This window comes from Aethalodelphis obliquidens, unplaced genomic scaffold (assembly GCF_003676395.1).
Source record: "Aethalodelphis obliquidens isolate GAN/ISIS:26980383/991018 unplaced genomic scaffold, ASM367639v1 scaffold115, whole genome shotgun sequence".
Classification (NCBI taxonomy): domain Eukaryota; kingdom Metazoa; phylum Chordata; class Mammalia; order Artiodactyla; family Delphinidae; genus Aethalodelphis; species Aethalodelphis obliquidens.
In genome coordinates, this window is record NW_020838059.1 from 618,890 (window position 1) to 640,642 (window position 21,753).

At 37.8% G+C, this 21,753-nt stretch overlaps 1 protein-coding gene and 1 non-coding gene across 7 annotated transcripts in view; one reads left to right on the plus strand and one right to left on the minus strand.

Moving 5' to 3' along the window:
- Window positions 1-21,753, plus strand: part of MBNL3 (muscleblind like splicing regulator 3) — a 127,960-nt gene that overhangs the window by 68,210 nt on the left and 37,997 nt on the right. The gene's annotated exons all lie outside the window — the stretch shown is intronic.
- LOC113615332 (U6 spliceosomal RNA) lies at window positions 3,674-3,780 on the minus strand. The gene has a single exon (XR_003430972.1). It is a non-coding gene; the product is annotated as a U6 spliceosomal RNA (small nuclear RNA).

Genomic DNA, 21,753 nt, shown 5'->3' on the forward strand with positions numbered 1-21,753 from the left:
GTCGCACAAGATAAAGATGATTTACATAATCCTTACATTCTCAAATTTTAATGAAAATCTTAGTATTTGAAACATACAGTGCCTTTCAAACAATTAATTAGTCATTTAGATAGCACATGCATCACAGTTCCACGTCTGCATAAAAGCTTTGTAGTTCTCTTATATTATTCCTTATCCATGATAAGCATGAAAACTATACCAAGTTGACAATAGTTGACCTACGTGGGTTGTACTACTATCATATCTATAATACACAAATAACAAAATAACTTACCTTGATGGTTATTGCAGCATTTGCTACCCACTTTGAGTTTCTGTGCTTGAAACACTTTTGAAATGTATCTGTGCACTGTTTCTTCTTCCATGAGTGGTTAAATAACAAGCAATCACTTGATGAGTTTTGGGCAGCTACTTTTGTTTTTGTTGTTTTTATAAGGATTCCATTAGCGCTAGGTACTCTACCAGATGGTGATGGTTCTTTGCCTTCGTAATAGGCACAATAGTTAACAATATCCTATACTCACCTCATAATGAGGGAATGTTATGAAAATAAGGAGGGCAAGCTTGATGGCTAATTGTGCATTGTGCTGAAGTGCTGTGCCCATCACTCCATGAATGTTGAGTGTTCAGTGATGAAGTTTGCACCATCTTCAGATAGAGATCTAGATAGCACAGCCCATAGATTAATTTCCAGCTACGTAAAAGAGTCTCGCGTCATGTTGATAGGCAGGTGTTTTTTGACTCAATTGCCTAGTCGGCTTGGCACAATTTGTTTCAGAATTTCTCTCCAAAGTATTGCTTAACCCATTCTGTGCCAATTTCTTGATATTACAGTTTGCAATTGATCTAGGTTGGTATTTTTAGCGACTGTCCCTTGACTTTAACAAAAGATCATTACTGATAATACTGAAAATACTAGAATCTGTGATTGTTTTCATAGCCAATATTGTCTTCATGTATTCTGCTTCAGCAATTTCATGTGTCTTAAACCTTCTTCTCCATACTTGAAGCACTGTGATACCTGCCACTTGTTATCTAGGGAGGATATAAATGCTGTCATTATTTAATTATGAAAGATCAACACCCATCACATCTGCCCACTGCACTCACCACCTTGGGTAGTTTTGTGACAAAAATCTCCTGGCAAGGGCCTTAGCAGCAGGCATAGTCAGAGGACTGGGTGAGGAAAACACACAAAACAGCCCCATACTATGTCTTCAAACATCACATATGATCACAAGCATAATAATATTTTGGCAAGTGAAACTGGTTTTATAGACGTATGGGTGTGAATCTATCCTTGTAGGTCAATTTGTCCTGAGTTACCAGTATATTCTGTACTAGTATCACTAGTCACAGCAGTTTTCACCAGTTTAAAATTTGATTATTTTTGAGTGAATATTTACCTCATCCCTGCTTGCTAAGGGAAAACTTACTGGGAGCAGAAGACTCCTAGCAACATAATCCCAAGGGTTGCTGAATTATGCAAGATTTAGAATCATTTATGAGCTTGATCAGAGGGGTCTGCCTGTATTATAAAGATACATAGACAGCACCTGTCATCCTGAGACTCAAGGAAAATAACATTTTACTTAAGGATCTCTATCTTCTATTATTGACCTTAAAAAGGATGTATCTTTGACCGGTAAAAGTCAATGCTATTTTGGACATTTCAAAAATCTCTTTTGAAAGAAAAATGGAATTACAGTCAGTACCCAATGAAATACATATTGATAGCTCAGCCTCACTTGTTAAACTTTTTATTTTGAAATAATTTTAGGCTTACAGAAAAGTTGCAAAAATAGTACAAGGAGTTCCTGCATACCCTTCACCCAGCTTCCTGTAATGTCAACAACTTACATACCATACATAGCACAGTTATCAAAACCAGGAAATAACTCTAGTTCAATACCATTAAGTAAACTAGAGACCTTATTTGAATTTCACCAATTTTCCCTCTAATGTCCTTTCTCTGCTCCAGGACCCCACATTGCATTTACTTGTCATGTTTATTTAGTCTCCTCCAGTCTGTGACAGTTCCTCAGCCTTTCCTTGTCTTTCATGACCCTGACACTTTGGATGAGTACTGGTCAGTTATTTTGTAGAATGCCTCTCAGTTTGGGTTTGTCAAATGCATTCTCATGATTTGACTGAGGTCATGCATTTTTGGCAAGAAAACCATAGAAATGATGTGCGTCATATTCGAGGGTACTTGATGTTGATGTATCTTCTCTCTCATGTTAACCTTAATCACCTGATAAAGATGGTGTCTGCTGGGTTTCTGTGCTGTAAAGTTTTCCTCTTGTGAAAATCGATAAATATCTTCTTCATTTATTCAACATCTCCTCAACATACCATTGATGGTAAGGATCATCCCAATATCCAAGCTGTCAAAATGTGGAAGTGTCCATCTTAGAAGTGATGGGTAACACACTTCTCTACTAACTGTCAGTCAAGAAAGGGAGGGAAGAGAAAATGGACCAAGAGATGAGGAAAGACTGAGAAACTGTCACAGATTGGAGGAGACTAAATAAACATGACAAGTAAATGCAATATGGGATCCTGGATTGGATACTGGAGCAGAGAAAGGACATTAGGGGAAAAAATTGGTGAAATTCAAATAAGGTCTCTAGTTTATTTAATGGTATTGTAGTAAAGATAATTTCCTGGTTTTTATAACTGTGCTATGTATGGTATGTAAGTTATAGACATTACAGGAATCTGAGTTAAGGGTCTCCAGGGGCGTTCTGTACTATTTTTGTAATGTCTCTGTAAGTCTAAAATTATTTCAAAGTTAAATGTTTTAAAAAGAACTTTCTTAGTCTTGCACATGCATCTCCTGTCTTTGATGCTCAGAAATACAGTGGAGTATTATTGTTTCTTTTTTAAAATCTTTTTAATTAATTAATTAATTTATTTATTTATTTAATTTTGGGCTGCATTGGGTCTTTGTTGCTGTGTGCGGACTTTCCCTAGTTGCGGCGAGCGGGGGCTACTCTTGGTTGCGATGCGCGGTCTTCTCATTGCTGTGGCTTCTCTTGTTGCGGAGCACGGGCTTCAGTAGTTGTGGCTCACGGGCTCTAGAGCGCAAGCTAAGTAGTTGTGGCGCACGGGCGGCGCACGGGCTTATTTGCTTCACAGCATATGGGATCTTCCCAGACCAGGGCTTGAACCTGTGTCCCCTGCATTGGCAGGTGGATTCTTAACCACTGTGCCACCAGGAAAGTCCTAATGTTTCTTTTACTTTCTTCTCTTTTTTAAACTTTGGGTGTGGTAATGAGAAAACTCTGAAATGCATGGGGTGGCTGGTCTTGGGACTAACCTCAACTAACTAGATGGGTTGGATAATTTAAATAGTTAAGAAAGCACTCATACCCATAACAGCGCTTCACAAACCTAGCAAATCAAAAACTTTGAATGTAGAACATTCATTTCAGATTGTCACCATTTACAGATAGGAAACTGGAGATCCAGTGAGGGAGAGTCCCTTGTCCAACGTCACATAAGCAGTTATCAAAAGATCCTGAGAACTCCAGTGTTCTTCCAATCATTTCAGTCTTTTTTCCTGTGGTGAAGAAGGAGATGGAGAAAACATCATTTGGGCTTATTGTGTTTTGTTTGTTTTTGATCTTTGCAGCATTCGTTTAATTCTAAGAGAAGAAACATACTGCTCAAAAATATGGAACGCGTCACGAATTTTCGTGTCATCCATGTGCGGGAGCCATGCTAGTCTTCTCTGTATCTTTCCAATTTTAGAATATGTGCTGTCAAAGCAAGCACTGGGCTATTGTTTTACTAAACCAAAAGCATCCAGTGCTTATCACGTCAGACTGTCCCACATGACATTGGGATGCCCTGTTTTCAACGTTTTGTGTTTCTCCTTCACTTTCTGTTATTTCAAAAGGGGGAAAAAGTCAACTTTCCCTTTCCTAATCTCTCCCTCATTTATTGTTTCATGACACTGTGTTTAGATGAAGACTTTAATTAAAGTTTCATATTTAGTTCTCTGACAGTCATTTGGGCTATTAATTTTGAAAAGAAGGAGGAAGAGAGGCAGGGTGTTTTTATTTTTAGACCATGTTATCTAACTTAGTGATACTAAGCTTTGTTTAATCACCAAGAGTCAGAACACTGAGCTGTCTCTACTCCCTCGTCCATCCTTTTCTTCACACCCTGCATTGCTGAGTAGCTAGCCAGAGTCGGGGATTGTAACGGGCTGTGGATCACGTATATCTTCACTGCATGAAACTCTTTGATGTCTGATGCTGTTATAGATATACTCATTAGTACAAAGTCCTGGCCAGCTAGGGAGGTACCTGTCACAGATTAACTGAAAATATTGCACTAGCAGCTCAGCCTTGTTATGGGTCAAATACAGTTTTGTAAAAGAATTTGGAATCTAATCCAATGAATTTAAAACGTTGTTTTATGGAAGCATAGCTCAAGATCATTTCTCTCTCCCCCTTGCAGCCAAGGTTGCCATTGGCTACCTGGTAAGAAAGGACTTGTGATATGGCCAGGGATGTATTCTTCAACCAAAATTTGGTACCATTAAGATGGACCCTTTGTCACAGGAACCCCATTTAGTACAAGAGATCTGAATATCTGAAGTTTGAGAACTGTCTACTATATGTCAACTCTTTTGTGTGGAAGAAGCTCTTTACATGTTATGGAAATAGATGTCTGATCTTACTTGATCATATAATAATTCTCTCATGTCACATAGCTATATGAAGTCATTATAAATATTGTTTTTTTCTTTACTTCACGTTTTTGTGAAACGTGGATACAAGGTACTTCTGTGCATCTGGAAATAGCAATTAGTTCTTCTAGGAACATGACTTTATTCATAGAACATCATTTACTCACTGCTGTTTTTGCCCTTACAGATTAGGTTTCTGATTGTAAAGTCCCCAGGTTTGCCTTGTTTTCCTCTGTCTCAGCTGGCCGCTTGATTGTTGACCTACAGGGGTATATATTCCAGAGGAATTTTAGCCATCTGGCCATCTGTTCTTTCCTCATTATCTCTAAATAATCTTTTCATTTTTTTTCTGTATTTCCTCCACTGTGTAATCAGTCTTTGGTTTCTTAAATTTATGTGTTTTTTTTTTTTTTTTTTTTGTGGTACGCGGGCCCCTCAATGTTGTGGCCTCTCCCGTTGTGGAGCACAGGTTCCGGACGCGCAGGCTCAGTGGCCATGGTTCACGGGCCCAGCCGCTCCACGGCATGTGGGATCCTCCCGGACGGGGGCACAAACCCGTGTCCCCTGCATTGGCAGGCGGACTCTCAACCACTGCGCCACCAGGGAAGCCCCAAATTTATGGTTTTTGTTGCTGTTGCTGTCTAATCCAGATTTGCAACCCTGCTTAGGTTTTCAATGTTTTTATTTCTGTGCCTTCAGTTCTCACCACAAAGTCAAGTTTTACTGCTCGACATAATGAGAAGTTTAACTCATGCTTTTTCCTGTCTTTCTTGATACTGTTTTCTTAAAAGTCAGTGAATGATTCCATTTGGTCTACGACCTTTTGTTTTGTAAATCATCTCCACTATTTGGACTTAACCATGTTGTCTAGAGTTGGAGTAAATTATTTTTCCAATATTATTCCTGATGAGCTTGTATAATATGGCTTAGTGTCATGTCAAACTCTGTTACTTACAGAAGTAGATGTGACAAAACGATCCATCGGTTTTTGCGGCTGTTGCTTGGTCATAGGCATGTCAATGTATGCTTTCAATTGGACTGTTTTTTCTATTGTAAATGGACATATTTTTTATTGTTGTTGAAACTCAGATTTTTATTTACCCACTGGGAATTTGTAGAAAAGAGATTAGCCTTTTGCTCCTACACATGTTCTTGTGGGTAGACAGTGAAGGCAGTTTCCACACTGAAAACCATCCAACAGCTTGAAAACATAGAGTCACAGTGATATAACTGTGTTAAATATGGCAAATATCCTGAACTAAGTAAGAGATATCCTATGTGTCAGCCATGATTTGCCAGCTAACTAGATAGTACTAAGGTTCTAATTTCTGTCTCTAGGATGCAGAAATGCAAACAGAAAACCTTTTTCTCTGTGACTTTAAACTCTTTTTTTTAACATCTTTATTGGAGTATAATTGCTTTACAATGGTGTGTTAGTTTCTGCTTTACAACAAAGTGAATCAGTTATATATATACATATGTTCCCATATCTCTTCCCTCTTGCGTCTCCCTCCCTCCCACCCTCCTATCCCACCCCTCCAGGCGGTCACGTGCTTTGTGACTTTAAACTCTTAACCCATCTTTTACATGTGTCTAGGTACATTGAGTAGGCAGCATTATAGTATCAATCATCTCTTATTCCATTCCAAATACATTTTGGAGACTGTATTTTTAAGATGACATTGTTTTAAGATCACATTGTCATATTGCCTTAAAATTGTTCATCCTATTTATGAAAAAATAGTAACCCTGAAGTAACCGTTTGAGAACGTTGAATATATTTAAGAACTCTGTGTGGTTTTAAAACGTTTGCTAAATACTTATCCCAGAAGTTGTTTTTCTGTTGTTAATGTTTATATTTATCACATACTTTATTCAACAAACTTAAATTTTTTCCAACTTGTATAAAAACATAATCTCTAGAGGTGTTTTGTTTGTTTGTTTGTTTTGCCATTTCCTGGTTATTTCGCTTTTTCTATTAGCCGGAAAAGCATTCTATATAGAAACAAATTCAATCTTAACTTACTTCCAAGTAACTGAAAAAAAATTTTTTAATTGTCCATTTTTATTCTGCTAGTACCCCACTAGAGGAAGGATTTTTTCCAGCTTTAGTGAGATTTAATTGACATATAACATTGTGTAAGTTTACGGTGTACAACATGATGATTTGATACAAGTATATATTGGGAAATGATGACCACCTCACATAGTTACTCTTTTTGTGGTAAGAACAGTTTAAGACTTACTGTCTTAAGCAACTGTCAAGTATATAATACAGTTTTGTTCACTATAGTCACGATGCTGTATCTTAGATTACCATAACATATTCACCTTATAACTGGAAGTTTGTACCCTTTGACCACATCTCTCCATTTTCCCCACCCCCAGTCCCTGGTAACCTCCATTCTACTCTGTTTCTATGAGTTTAGCTTTTTTAGATTCCTCATATCAGTGAAATTGTACAGTATTTGTCTTTCTGTGTCTGGCCTTCAAGGTACATGCATATTGCCAAAAAGGGCAGGATTTCCTTCTTTCTCATGGCTGAATAATATTCCATTGTATGTATTTTGGAATATTGTCTTATTTTTCATAGAGGCCTTAGGGGTAGTCTTGATAAATGCCTCTTTCTTGGGTGAACAACAGATGTAACCATGGAAATGCTTGATGTGAAGCATGGTATCAGCAAGTGGCATAAACATAGAAAATGCTGACTTGTAATAACAGCTCTAACCAAGGCTCCTTGTGTGGCCTTGAGGAAGTCATGAGAATCCTACCTACCTCTGTTTCTCTTCATACAAGAGCAAGCAGCAGTACTCAATTTGCAGGACTATTGCTTGTGGTTTACTACATGGATTTTATAAATGTCAGGGGTCATTTAATGCTGAAAGTCCTGTTAAATCCATTAAGAGTTCTATCTATATACATTCAATTCCCCAAGGAAATGATTCATTCAACAGACATTTATTGAAAACTATTACTTGTTAGGCACAGGGCTGAGTACTGCACAGAATACAAAGTTATGGAAGATATGGTCCCTGCCTGACCTTTTAGTATGAAGCTGCTTGTGTTATGTGCCATAAGCCAGGTACAAACGAACCACTAAAAGAGTCCAAGGGAGGAGGGAGGGCTGGGATTATATCCAGCTGTGGTGGTTAAAGAAGTAGTCATGGGAGAGGTACCGTGTGAGATATTCTTGGAAGGAGAGACAGGAGGACATTCCAGGCAGAAAGGACAACCTAAGCAAAGACAGAGGGGAAAAAACTGTAGTGTGGATTTGGGGAGTCGAGTGTTAAGTCAGCCTGGCTGAAGCATAGAGCCTGTGTTGGTAGAGGAGTAGCCTTAAAAGGAAGTGAGGAGCTTGAACTTGATTTTGTAGCGCTGTGGAATCTGACAATTTTGAGTAGAGAAATGGCATCATCAGCCTATGCAAGATGAATGAATAGAGCAAAAGAGACTGGCCACAGGGGGACCTCTTAGAAAGCTGCTATTGAAGCTTAGAGAGCTTCATATTGAAGGTATGAAATGATAAGAATTTGAATTAGGGGGTGGCCGTGGGAAGGAGAAGCCAGTGATGGAGTTGAGATGCTGCTCAAGTCAACATGGTTAAGTAAGAGGGGGTTGGTTGAAATACTACTTCCACCTACTGCTATTGTGTTCACCTTAATATCCAATTTCATTGAATTTGAAATGAAGATTTGTCATACTTTTTTTTGGTTTCACATTAGACGGTGTCTTGTTCACCACCACAGCTTTTGTGCGTAGCACACATAGTAAATATTGGGAGCTTGAAAAGTGGTCCCTGAATGAAACATGAGCTTGTTGAATCGCTTTGACAGAGGGAGAACCAATATGGGCTCCCCTGCAAGGTGCCTAGTCATCTCTCCACCTGCATCTGTACTTCTACTCCCAGTTCAGTTTTTACCTAAATATGAATGAAAATTGTATACACCCATGTGCCAACTTTCCTCACTCAACCACATTTTAACCTAGATTTCATGGCCTACAGATTGCTGATTTTTGTGAATTTAATTCTGTCCCTTGGCATTATAGAAATGTTCATTGGCCAAACGCCTTGGATACTCTCCAAATTTAGCATTTGAGTGTTTTTACCCTCTATGTGGATTTTTTAAAAATTTACTGAATGGCCACTGTTACATATTATTTTAAAGTAATTAGTGTGATAATCTAGTAATATTCAAGCATCATCTTCTGCCTTAAAATAGTTGAAATTGAATTTTACAGCAAGTGGCTAGCTTGCAAATAAAGGTATTCTTGGAAGCATGATTAGCACTAATAAGGTCATTCTGAGTCAAGTACCAGGTCATAATCTGCAGAAAAGGGTTTTGTGTAAAAGGTGACTGCCTAATCCAGTAAAAATATATATTTAAAGTTTAATCAATAATGATTGCTTCGAATGTACAGTGATATTTAAAAAGTCTGAAGAGTTTCAGCTTAGAAAGGCAAAGAAAAATTCTTAGAGAGAGAGCCTGTGCATTGACTTTTTAAGATAAACTTAGCTAGCAATCTGCTTTTTAAAAGAAATGGGAAAGTAATAAGAAATGGGAAACTAATTTCAAGATGGAATTTAAAAAAGGATTTCTAGGCTTATGAGCTGTACCTTGGTATTTGTGCAGTCAGCTCAATCTCTTATACCTTCTCCATCTTCATCTCCATTTGGCATAGTGATTTCTGTTTTTCAGGACAGACATCCTGAGGCCTTGGGTGCAATCCTTAGTAATCGAGATGTGATTCAGGTTTGGGCAACTGACCCTACTTCAAAAATAAGAAAAGTACCTGGACCATTTTAGAAAAATGTTTCAACAAAGAAGGAAACTTAAAATGGTTTTAAGTATTTAGCAGCATTCAGCTGATGTCATTAATAGTTTACAATAATATCCATAATTGTGACTTGCATATTTTAATAGGCAACTGACAGCTAAGACAAAACCAAGACCCTCTTTCACTCTTCCCAAATTCTCAAGGCCTCACTCCGGTGGCACATGACATTTATTCCATCTACGAAATATTGCTGATAAAATGTATTTAATCATATTTCACTATTCCTCCCCCAAATCTCCTATTCTCCTCACTAGAGAAACACTTAAGGAAAAAAATGACATTACTTCCATGCCGGAGATTGTAGAGAAAAAAAGAAGAAATTCGGAGACACCTATCTGAGAAAAGCTTTTCATTCTGAAATACTTCAGCTCCAATAATAATGTATTTGAAGCGAAACCAGAATGAAAGTGTAATGAATAAAGTAACATACTAATGAAGGTGGGGGTGATAGAGAAAGTGAGACTCTGCCAGAGAGAGAATTATTTGTGCCATTTTTATCACACATTATAAACTCCTTGGCTTTCCTTGAAGCAAAAATGAAGAGCTGTGATTAATTATGGCTCAGAGACGTCTCATTCTCCCCATCAAATTTCTCCTCCTCCTCAATAGCACCTCTAGACCCCTAGTTTAGTCACCTTTGATTTCTACCCCACTGTTTTCCTTTGATTTCTATCCCATAATGTCAAGTGCTAGAGCCCCTCTCAGCAACAGTCCTCAGGCCTCTGCAGTTGCAGAAGAGATAAGATAGGCAAACTCCTTGTGGGCAGGTTCCCTGCCCTATTCATTGTCTTCCATAGTATCCAGCAGTCTCTTTTACAGAGAGGTGCTTATTAACCAGTGTACTTTCCTTTATCAAGCAATAAGAACAATGCAGTTCAATACATTTTCCTCTTTACAGTGGTTGCCAGAAAGCGCAGAGCTACATTTAGGGCCCAGCTGAAGCAATTAACCTTATCTAGATTTTTGAAGTTTTTGATGTTATTATCACCACCTTCCCCATTATATCACTCTTACTCTTTAGGCCCATGATAATGGTGTTTTTGGAAGTGTGTCTTTCCTGTAAGTTGTTTCCAAGCCCTTGTGGAAGAATGGAGTTGTATACCTAGTGAGAGGGCAAGGGAAGGGGCTAATTCTATTTCTGAATTTCTTATTTACAGCTTATTAAGCTATTTGAGTGTTTTTCATTTAGACGTGCCAATGTATTGCAAGCATTATGGTATTGCAAACTGGGGGCTTCAGATTTAAATAGGCTGCCAGTGATAGAAGTAAACCGAGTACTGCTGAGACTATTCTTAATCAGAAAGGAAATGGTAACAAATACTTGGAACTCCTTAGCCAGGTATTTATTTTCTTCACAATGAAAAGGACAAAGTGTTGTATGGGATGTCCTGTTTCCTTACTGCATCACTGCAGGGTACAACGGATGAACTTTGTATTTGGTGCTTGCTTTGAGGTTTGGGAGTCTATCAATACTTCACCTTTTGGTTATCCATGTTGAAATGCTGTGGTCAACATTGGGTTGTTTGCTTATTTGATGTGAAAAGTATTTCCCTCCTTTGAGCTTGTCTTTTTTCCAGATACCTTTTTTGGGGGTGAGGAGAAGAGGTAGTACTTTCAAATGAGTGTGGTTTCTGCAGTGAGTAAAGGTATTAATTTATTAGAGAGCCGAGGAGCGTTTACTAGAAAATCCTTTATCTGCTTAAATTTGGGTATGTAGCAAACATTTTGAAAAACACTCTGGGGAGATTTGTAGAGCAAACATAGGCAACTTGTAATACAGAGCTCTTATATACTTACCTTTATAACTAATAGCACTACTTTGTAAACAGAAAATGAATGTGTTTTCTAGGAATAGTAGAATAGAATCTTGAGAGGTCCAATCCTTTTTTTGTGTGACCTGGACTGGCCTTCTTTTATACGACTGCTAACATCATTACTGAGGTCAGAGATGTGGAATTAAGATATCAAAACCCCGTCTATATGACCTTTTAGAAACTGATTATCAGCGACATAAGAAAATGCTTAGTAAATAGCTAAATCTATTGTTCCGTAAGACAGCCATTCCCACAGTGTTGGGAAAGTGTTGTTGGCTGACTGGCAGCACCACCTTCACCTGGGTACTTGTTAGAAATGCAAATTCTTGGGCCCTACCCAGGACTGCTGAATCAGAAACTTTGAAGGTGAATCTGACAGTCTGTGTTTTACAAAGCCTTCCTGGTGATTCTGATGAACACTCAAGTTTGAGGACCACTGGTTTAGAGAAAACCCTAACAGTCCAAGAGAGTATCAACTAAAGATAATGTTTCTCAGTTTCAGAATTCTCAGCACTCTGGCTTATTGTTTATACTCAGATCTGGTGGAAAGAAAATGACATCTGTTCTGGAAGACTTATATATCTTTGGGAAACTTATTATATTTCTCTCCCCAGGGAGCACCACAGTGCTTATTAGCTGAGATAAGGCTCTGAGACGTACTGCACGAAAGAGCAGTTTACTTCTGTTACACTCAACATTTCTCAAAATTCTTTTACCACAGAAACCCTATTTTTGTGGAGCACATAGAAACTTCCCATTGAACATCTCATCACAGGTAGCTGGACAAGAATAACATTGGTGTGTAAATGTGTGAAACCAAGAAGAAAAAGATTATTTTAATCACTTGTCTCTTGTAACCCTTTGGAAGGATTAGTGACTTTTTTAATACCCCAAAAGGTCTATTGTAGGTGTTACTAGCTGCCACAAGTGGACTTTCAAAGTTTTATATGCAGCAAGTGTGGGGACAAAAAGGGCTTATATGTGTATATAACATATATAATATATATTTGTATATAATATATATTTATTATTAGTTCTTTACAATAGAAATACATATTCAATATAATTTTCAGTACAATAAGAATATTCAATGTATAAGTATATATGTTCCAACATGTTTCACATTTATATGAGTCAATCTTGGCTTCTAAGCAGTTGGGCCTGTTGAGATGAAAAATAAGAAAAATGAAAATCTGTTCAAATAGTTAGAAACAGTTTTATAATGAGATTCATTATTATTTTACCAACTTATATAAATAATATTCAAAATCCCTTTGCTATAATTAATTACTTGTTAGTATTTTAAGCACCATTAACATCTTCTCTTATAGCCTAAAGCTTGTTTTGCTTTATCCTCCTAACTTACCAGGAAAAAAATGACTTGCTTGATTTCTTTATATCCTTTTAATATGTGTTATAAATAAAATATAACAGCAGTTTTGGCAAAATTAAAATATAAAAAGTACCAACCAAAAAATGTGACGCTCCCAAGTTTTTCATATGATAGAGATTACTTTGAATGTTTTATTCATTATGATTCTAAAGTGAATTTTCATTATGTGAGATCTTAAAGTAAGAAGCTTGTGATGGTAGAGAAGTGCCTCTTGACTAGGTAAACTGGTCTTCTAAGTAGGCACTGGCTTATTGCCAATTGTAAAGGGAGCAATAATTCCTTTCTCTTTTCAGTTATTTGCAAGGATAAGATTAAAGCTTGGATCTGCTTCTTTATCCTCTGCTCTTTCACCTACCATTACTACTGAGTTGTGGGAGCAGCAACTGTAACAATATCTGGTTCTAAGAAGAGAAGTGTCCTTGGTTTTCTAACATTGTATATAAATTCCCTCTCTAGACACATGATAATTTATATTACTCACAAAATCAAGGATTCCTCATATAATAGTGCATTATCTTCTGTGGGGAGGTAAAATGGTAAAACATAATTTGTAATCTATTGAATTTTTTATACTTAATTCACAGCAACAATTTTAGTTCTAACTAACTAATAAAGAAAATAAATATTTTTTTTTTACTGATTTTACTTCCAAAGCATACTAAATTTCACTTGTTCCCTTTATTCTTTCAAAGTACTTATGAAGTATGTAGGGGCGGGAATTATTCCTAGAAAAACTGATTAACAGAATTGGAAAATAATGTAGCCATGATCTAAAGGTAATTAGAATCCAGGACACTTAAATCCCAGTTTAGCCCTCTTCCTAATAAAATGCTGCATTCGTATTTAGTAAAATACTGCATTCATATTAAAAATTTAGATTTGTTCCTGCTTTGTCTCAGAATAAATGTGTTAGAAGTCAGAGTATGAACTGCCTGCAACCTGATTCCAAACAGCTGATTCATTTCAACTTTGGATTTGTTTATCATTATTATTTTCCCCATCAAATTGTCTTTAAAAGTATAAGTACCCTTTTGGATTCTACACGTTCAATTGTCTAGTCACTTATATAAGATCTAGGTTCCCTACTACATCATCAGCAAATACCTAGAATATTTTGTCTTTTAAAAGCTGTGGAAAAACCTAAATGCTAAGTTAGAGTGAATAGAATTGATGTGTTTACATCATGTTTATATGTTTACCTGATGCATTTACATGTTGATTTGCATTTGAAGTCTTTAGTCTTATTTTGTGAATAATGTTTACTTAACCAAAAATAAATTGACAATATAGAAAAGAAAATAAATAAACATAACTTGCTCACAGGCAGAGTTGAAGCACTGAAAAAGTCAAATCCTAGTTCCCAGGCCCACAAATCATCACCCCATGTTGCACATGGGGTGCATGTGTTTTATACATGCACCCATGTATAAGTTTATATATTTTTATACATTCTCTAGTCATTTAAGTCAAATCCCCACTAAAACTGAGCTTTTGGTGGCGTAGTCTTTTGTGAGATGGTATGTGTGGTGTGTGTGAATCCTTATTTGTCTGTTCTTTGTGGAATGAAATGCTTCAGAAGAACACTTTGTACTTCTTTGTGATAAGGTTGATCTTTTGTCATCGTTTGGGATTTTCTCTGCTTTGTCATAGTGTTGAACCTACAGCACCCAGACATTTATGGTCTGAGTAAACCTGCTTCTAAATGGCACTGCCGTGGTGTTTTTTTTTTTAAGATTCTTCTTTTAGAGTGGTAATAATAATAGTCACAAAAAGGCACACAACCAACCCTTTCATTGAGCCCCACTTCCATCTGTTCTCTATGTCCATGGGGTTTTGCAGGACTGTTACTTTTGTCAGGCCATGGTCATTTGTGCTTAAGCTCTTATAACCCGACTCCTGATTCCAGGACACTGCTTCTCCCAGACCAACTGGCAAAATTCTATCATGTAGACATTTGCTAAAAAGCTGTGCTAAGAGATGAGATATATGTACTAATTGTTCTGCTTTGGTTAGGATGAAAGACTTCATAATCCGTTTAAAGCACTTTGAACAGTGCCCAGCACATGGTAAATACACAGTAAAGTTATTCAGGTGGATGTGGTGTAAAAAACATTGGACACTCAGTTATCTTGTCTTATTCGTTTTCAAGTCACCTATGATCCCCAGGTGCTTAACAAAACATCCCACTTGGCATACATTTATCTATTAAATAGTTTCTAGACATACCTAACGGCCAGTTGGTATGCAATCTTTATTATAATCTTAGAAGGAAAATAGTGACCCAACCATTAGAAATATTTGAACGAGCTCATTCCTCAGTTTAGCACACCATGGTTTTGTGAGGCATTAGTGTACTGGTTAGGAATGTGAGCTGCAGACTCAGTCCACCTGGGTTCAAATCACAGCTCTGCGACATTTGTTCTGTTACCTTGAGCGTGTTTCTTCACATCTCTGTGCCTCAGTTCTTCAGTAAAACACTGACTTCCTAGGGTTATATTGTGAAGACTATATGAGGTAATGCACGTAAAGCACTTTGAACAGTGTCTGGCACATGGTAAATATACCTACTATAAAGTCAGTTGTTATTATTATTCAGGTGGTCATGATGTGAAAAAAAAAATGCAAACCTGACCACAGCGTTCAATAATTCCCTCAAATGAGTTGTGTCATTATGACTACTTTCATGATATTAATGGAAAATATAATTTTACAAGGGCCTCAACGTGGTCTCTAAATGTGTGTCAACAGTCATCTCATGCCAAGTTACATGAGCTAAACCTGTAGATACAGTTATTCTGTAGCCCACTCATAAATGGTCAGTATTAGTTCACATCTGAAGGGTCATTTGACCTTATATACTAGAGTCTGTAAAACATGAAACAAAACAAAAACGGTTAAATGCTCCAGTTACCTTTAGTAGAAAAAGAACTGTGAAAACCAATATGGCCTAGTTTATTTCTCTATCACTTGATCAAATATTTTTCTAGAATAGAATTTGATTTACCTTGTATAAGAGACATATAAACTGGGCTCTTTTTTTTCCCAGAAAGACATGTTTTCTGAAGTTTTCTAATTTTATTCTGATTTTCAGGGAAGGCACAATGAAGCTAGGGATTTGTTTTATTTTTCCTATTTTTCCCCTCACCAAAATAAGGATTCCACTAATTAAAAGGCAGTGACTAGACCTTAGAAACCTTGTTTTGCTTAATATAGAGGGTTTATGGTTTTAAGAAACACTGCATCCTTACAAGTGCACTGTTCACCCACTAACTCTTCTAGCTGCTTAAACTGACTTGCGGAGAACAATTAATAGATTTTTAAAACTAATTAACTTTCGCTGTCCTTTGCTTTACTTTGTTTTAGATTTGGAGATAGGCATTCTTTGGCAGGGGTCATATTTCAACTTCTTCTCTGTAAAGATATGAGACATTTATGGTTGAGGGATTGATTTATTTTAAAATGTAAAACTTCCATTTATCATTCTATCTTCTTTAAACAACCCCATTTCTAGTTACATTGTTTGTGGATGGCCTTGTTTAGTTCTTTAAATACCAGGAACAGTTTCATCATCATCAAATATTAACTGCTCACTGAAAGCAGGTGAGTTTAACAAGGTTGCTATATTTACTAAGACTGAGAGAGGATCATTTTTAAACATATTCTTTAAAAAAGTAGTCTTGGTAGTTTCATCTAGAGCATTGTCAGTTCTGTTCACATCTCTGAAATACATTTTGGATGAAACTTAATATATTTGGTAAATAATCAGGCCAGGCAGAATAGATCTTTATTTTTAAAAGAGAAAAAATTTATATCAATAAATTGCTTGCTTTTATGTCAGAACAGAAACAAACAGCAACTTGGCCTAATAAAGAATCACTTGGCTAAACAAAAACCCACTTTATTTAAATACACATTGGAGTTTGGAGTTTTCTTTGGAGATTTGTCTGATACTCTAAAATGCCTACAGTTTTAATAACAAGTTAGCATAAAGGTTTCAGTAAGGCTTTTGGTGATAAAAATATATTTATCATTAACGAAATGTAGAGCTAGTCCATGCCTCAAAGCATTTTAATGCAGTCCATGTCACCAAGTAAACCTTTCTGCTTGGAAATTGCATATTTGGTATTAGTTTGGTAGTTGGGTAGGATTGTGAGAAAAATGCGTATTTTAAAGTGGATACATTTGGCTCCGGCGTTTGAAACATGATTCCTACTTATGAATTTAGCAAGACCCTGTAAACAACCATTTGGTATCATGCTTTTAAATTTCTTTATCTGAAAGAAAACTTATGTCTAGCAAAAAAAAAAAAAAAGGACTGATTTTTATCTCTGTGCCTCTAATTTCAAAAATGCAGAGGTAAATCAATAACTGTATCTGCCCTTTATATAACCTCTGGGTGGAGGGGTACATGGCTGGCTCTAGAGATGTAATTATTTAATTTATTCTTAGCAGCATACTGAGCGTTGCAAAGATAAATTGTTTACATCTGAACAATAATCAGTGCCTTTCTCACCTTTTACTCCCCTTAAGTTTGCAAGATATTTGTCTACATTTAATTCTTCTTTGAAATTTTCTTTTTGCTTGGAGACAGGATATTTAACTTTGCCAGGTGGAAACCGCAAGGTTTAAGTTTAGTGCACAACTAAGACCCTTAGGAATTGGAGGGATTGCCAAATACATTCCTACTTCCCAAGTTTTAGTGCCGTTAAAACTCACTTGAGACCCTTAAGTCATGGAAAACCTAAGGTAACTGGCATGGTTTCAAGGGATAGAAGTCACAGTGTAGGAAAGCCAGTTAGACAGAGAAGGCTTGAAGTTGTGATTTCAGAAGTTACCTGACTGAAGCATTCAAACAAAAGAAGCAAGGCCCGGCAGCCATTTGGAAAGCTCTGGCAGAACTCACAACTTTGGCAAGGAGCGCTGGGAAGCTGACTGTGGGATCTTTCTTTGTAGCCATCATAGGAAAAATCTACATCTTGTTAGCTGTGCAGAGATCGAGTATGGGCAGGAGTGTTCAATGTCATTTCAACGGACGATCCAGTTCCTTGGAGTTCACTGTATGCCATGGGGCTTGCTTTGAGCTTTAGTAGGAGGGAGTTGAATTAAATCAGTATTTTCATAACGATTCTCTAACGAAATATGTTAAAAGGTATTTTATGGAAAAAAAAAGAGGCATGGTTTCTGCGATTGAACTGTGTTTCAGTTAACAGCAGTCAGCAGGTTTCTTTACTCTAGGACATGTGAGAGGGAACCTTTAGTATGCTCCGGTGGACTGTTAATCTCCAAGAGGGGAATAGAGGGTACCATTCCTTACAAGTATTTCACCAGGAAGCTCAGTTTCTGAGGCTCCTCTCTTGGGAATAGTGGTCTGTGGTACACAGACTGAAGGATCTCTAAGAGCCTTTCCAGCTTTAATGTTTCCATGACATGCTGTCTATAACATAGAAGCTTCCCCAGTGAAGTACAATTTCATTCTCTCTGACCTTACTAATTCTGACTCTTTGATAATTCCAACAAAGGAGACTGCAATCTTAATAAAAAATAAATTCAGGATTGTGTCTAATAACTGATTCCTAAATGTTCACCATTGCCACTTTTGTGATATACCTGTTCTGTCATGTGGGGCTGTTATGGATTGCCATTTTTGCTGAGTATATTATTTTGTTCATTAGAATTAACCATGCCCCTCTACATCTCCCTCTCTTTTAATATGAGTAATCAAGGGTTGACTGAAAAAGACATCTATGCAAATAATGGCTATTCATGCCATTTTTTGCAGGTTTTGAATATGTATCTGCATCGATCTTATGTGTGCATGTGGAAACATAATACTTAAGCAGATGTTTTCCTGGGCTTTAATGGATGACTTTTGCTTGAATTTAAGAATACCACCGACAGGACTGAAGAAATTAAGGTTAACCTGTCCTCCTCTCCCTCCCCCCACTAACAAAAACCTTAAAAACATAAAAGCCTCATCTTCCTGTAATAACTCATATGTTCAAAAATGTATATGAATTTAGAGTCAGGAGTTCCGGCATGGTGGTCACTCACCACACCCTCCCCCATCCCAGTTTAAAGGAGGAGCTCCGGCAGGCAGGCATCAAAGTCATTTGAATATACAGTTGCGCCACGGTGGTTGGGAAAGTGGACTGGCTGACTGGGTAGGGAGACGTGCGAAGCTTTTGGTGGGAGGAGCCAGGGGATAAAAAATTGCTTTCTCCAACAGTCAACTTCCTTAAATTCCTTGCAGCTGGTCAGGTAAGCTGGGGCTGAGAGTGCCTTCTGCTTTGCTCCGGGCAACTGAAGGCCTAGTAGAGCCTGGGCTGATTCCATAGAGGGGGCTGCTTATGACCTTAAGGTAACGGGATGAAAATGGGTTTTTGAGGATTTGACTTTATTTAGCTCAACTCACAAGGGTGGAGAATAGATAGGGAGAGGGTTGCCGTATAATATTTTGTATGGGGCATACTTATCCTAAAAAATTAGTCCTTGTTCATTTGAAATTCAAATTTGATTGGGAATCCTGTGTTTTCATTTGATAAATCTGGCAACCCTAGATAGGATCCCAGGCAGAAGCCCTAGCTGGGAAGAAAGGGTGCAAGCAGCCGGCATCCTTTTTGTCCTGGTTCCAAATCGCTGTGGTTAGTGACTGGATGGGGTGTCCGGAGAAGGAAGCCGTGAGAACCCTGGGAGCCAGAGATTTGACTGCCGAAGGGCCAAGGGAGAGACCCCTTTATGTTGTTTTGTAACAAAGCCTATGTAGTAAGTAGCTTCTTGAAGTTGCATGATTTTGTGTATTTGTTTTCTTGGAGTAACATTCAATGTCATTCTTTTTTTCTTTCCTTTTTTTCTGTATTTTAATGACATTTTACACTGGCAGCCATCAGCTACTTTAAAGACAGCGTCCGTGAATCCTTAGCATTGGAAACGCCTTCTGACTTTCGGTAACTCGGCACCAGTGTGCTTCAGTTGTCTTTGGGTTTTAATTTGATTCTGGTTGGCTGTTTTGTAAACAGAGATCATACATTCCTGAGGAGCATATTATTGAACAGATATCCAGTTAATATTTTTCTCAAGCAGTTGAAGGTATTTGATTAGACCAGAGGGGAAAAATTGGGGGGTGGGCAGGAAGCAGATCTGGGGTATTGGGGAGGCAGGCTTGGTTTCACTATGGCCGCAACTATGATTTTTGGTGTTATTTGTTCTTCAAAAAATTTTCAAGCTAATGATTATTTGAAAATAAATGTTTAATGTGAATGCAGCTGAACATGGGTCTTAAAGCACAGCGGGAACATTTTTCTTGTAAGAAGTCAGCATATGCAATAGAGATGCACAAGAAGGCTCCACTCCATGTGATTATCCTGAAGCCACCTTTGTCTCAGTGGCTTCAGGGAATTTGACTTGCAGCTGGTTAGAGAAATGCAGGGTGGGGATGGAGCAGTTGAAGAAGGCAGTTTATTCTAAGCTGACCCTAGAAATGCAGTGCTCCCCTTGGGCAGGCCCAGGTGCTGATTAAATGTGAATCTGCTGCAGGTTCCTTTATTCTGCTCTGTGGGCCGCTATATCCTGGGGGTTCTTGTGACCACAGACCCCTGGGAATTAGACCAGGGTTTGTGTCTGTGCCTCATGGGTTCCTAACATTTCTGATTCAGTTATACTGAATTACCAGGATTTTTCAGCCATGATGATCACACACACCCCAGAGTATATATTCATAGAAAAAAAATTGTTACGAAGTAGCTATTTTCTGGACCTGAATAGAATAACGGTTCATTTGCAACAGAAAACCAGGAACAGCCTCAGTCATATGTTGCCTCTTGTTCTCTTCTTGGAGGAAGAAGAAAGAACTTAGGAAAGGAAATGGCGAGAGAAGCAATTAGGCCTCTAAGGCCAACTTAGTGTGATGCCCTATAAAATTATTCTCACAAAGTTTATTCATTCATTCAGCAAACTTTTATGGAGTGGTCACTATTCACCAGGCACAGAAACAGACCTGGAGGTTCAAAGATGAGTAAGATATAGTCCTGCCTTTAGACAAACTCAAGGTGGAATGGGGAGATAGGCATGCAAACAATGTATCAATGTACACAGTGATAAGTGCTATGATAAAAGGGAGTACAAGACGCAGCTGGAGACACAAACGAGGGAGAGGGAGAGGGAAGTGGGGGTGGGGTGGGGAGAGGGGTTCAGGAAGATCTTTACAGAGAAAGAGTCATTTGAAGTGAAAATCCATATTGGGTAGTGAGAGTCTGCAAACTTGGCTTCTGTCCTTACTGAGCTGCTTGTTAATTAGGACAAGCCATCTCATCAATTTGGCCTTCACTTTCTCTGTAAGATAAAAGTGCACAGATGTTCCTTAAAATCCGGTTCAGCCCTAAATGTTCCGATTCTGGTAATCAGGTTATCTTAGCGGGCTGCTGCAGAGAACAATGGTGTGATTGTTGAGCCTACTCCTCCCTTCATCTTTTGGAGGTCACCACTTGCAAGATTTCTTGAGGCAGATAGGCGAGAAAATTCTTCTGCCCTCCTTCCAGCTTCTTACCTATTCAGACTTGGTGTCTGGTTTGCACCGAAGTCATTGCCCTGTATATGTGTATATGGGATGTCAAGAAAGCAGAGTTCATGAGTTTGGGATTAGCAGATGCAAACTATATGTAGGATGGATAAACAACGAGGTCCTGCTGTACAGCACAAGGCGCTATATTCAATATCCTGTGGTAAACCGTAATGGAAAAGAGTATGAAAAAGAATGTATACATATGTATAACTGAGTCACTTTGCTGTACAGCTGAAATTAACATGACAGTGTAAATCAACTATACTTCAATAAAATGTAAAAAGAGGAAGGCAGAGTGCAGCAGAGATGCAGTGCTGACTGCAGTGGGGGAGTGCTTGGCTGGCTCATTCATTTTGCCTTCAATAAACTCAGGAAATGGTTTAATAAAAGACTTTTTTAGAGAGAGTCATGGACATATACACACTAACAAACGTAGTAAGGTAGATAG